Source organism: Charadrius vociferus, unplaced genomic scaffold (assembly GCF_000708025.1).
Source record: "Charadrius vociferus isolate BGI_N301 unplaced genomic scaffold, ASM70802v2 scaffold610, whole genome shotgun sequence".
Classification (NCBI taxonomy): Eukaryota; Metazoa; Chordata; class Aves; order Charadriiformes; family Charadriidae; genus Charadrius; species Charadrius vociferus.
In genome coordinates this window covers 226,110-227,805 of record NW_009646437.1, presented here as the reverse complement: position 1 = coordinate 227,805, position 1,696 = coordinate 226,110, and positions in this window count along the sequence as shown.

Sequence of the window (1,696 nt, the reverse complement as noted above, 5' to 3'; positions counted from 1 at the left end):
CCTGTCACGAAGGGGGACCGGCCGGGGGCGGGGAGGGGGGCGTCCGTCTGAGGTGGTGTTGTCTCTCTGTGGCCCTCTGGGGACGTTGGTGTGTAACCAAGAGATGCGCAGGGGCCCGGTGCCTCGCAGGCGCCAGGCAAATGCCAGGCGAAGGGAGCAACTCCATTTTGTGGCGCTCCACGTCCGAGGAACCTTCGTGCGTGGATGCCAGCGTGGTGTCTCAAAGCGTGGGCTTAAAATCGCGGTTGACGCTGCTCACGCGTGTGTTGGAAATCGCACGCTCGTGTACATGTTGGAAATAAAAACGGCGCGTTGTTTCCTACAGGCTGATTGCAGCGATGTGGCGTCTCGCAGCTGCTGCAGTGGGCTAACAGTAACAGCTAGCTCTCTGCTTTTCTGGGTGTTCTGGTAAGCGCCCGTCTCCGTCAGCAACTTTCCTGTCTGAAAAATAACAATACGTGCCACATGGCTGCATTAGTGCAGCAGTATATTTGGATGAGGTTTGGGGATTAAATAGTTCATTTCTTCCCAAAACAAAGAGGATTCCTAACTCTCCTCTAGCCATAGCATAGCTTACAGGAGTGACCAGCAAACAGCCCCGAGCTTTAATTTCAGCAGCATCAATTGCTTGCTTTGGCCAACCTTTTGAGCTAACTAGTAGCTTGAATTGAGCACTTAAATCCACAATGAAGGACCTGTATCAAAATTAGTGGGAGTTGCGGGTGCTGTGGGTTTGTGAAGAAGGAAACTGGATAAATGGTCTGCTATAAGTGTATGTAGGGATTTAACACTATGCAGCCTGTTGGTGAATATTACTGCCAACCTCCTAGTGCCAAACTTCCCCTGCTCTGTAAAGGGGGATAGTTATATCCCTTATCTCCAGCTGCTCATACCAAAGGTTATTTGACTGGTATTTATGAACACACAAAATATCTTTCAAATATGACATATATTCCTGCATGTTTTTGGTTTTGTTTTGTTTTGTTTTTTAAATAAGAAGATATGCTTCCCACCCAAGCCCCGCTCAGCTTCCCAAGTGAGCCATGAGGAGGTCTCTGCTAGGCACTGAACAGTCAGCTACAAATGAATTTAGCAAAACTCATCAACCAGACATCCGGATTGGAAGCAAGCCTCAGTCAGTACTAGAAAGGCTAGATTTGAACTTGAAAGGTTAAAAAAACAATTCCCAGGGGAACTGACACATTATTGACTTAATTGCTTTACACACAGGCTATGCGTAGACACATTATATGTGAAATGGAAAGGCCAAACATGACACTTTCATGTCTGAGAATGGGATGGAGACTGGATGTGTTAGATGATGCAAAAACATGGCTGTTATAAGATACTAACCTTGAAAAGTTTTGTCATAAAATGCCTAATTTTCTTAATTTCAATACGGACACGTCCAGAAATTTATATGAATTAACTGTTCTATTTGTGGTTAATTCCATACTACTTTCTCTAAAGAAAAGATCATCTTTACCCTCATCTGGAAAGAGATACGTTTCAGATGTGTTTTTTAAGGACACTCTTATCTACTTCTGTGCCGAATTTGGACGTCAGTTCTAAGTTTCTGTGTAACATCACTTTGCTTGCATCAGCTCAGCATTAATTGTGAAATGTCTTACTCACTGTGCTGAGCACAGAGAAATCATGGGTTTCTGCATGAGCACGCTGTCGTAGTTTGAGATAT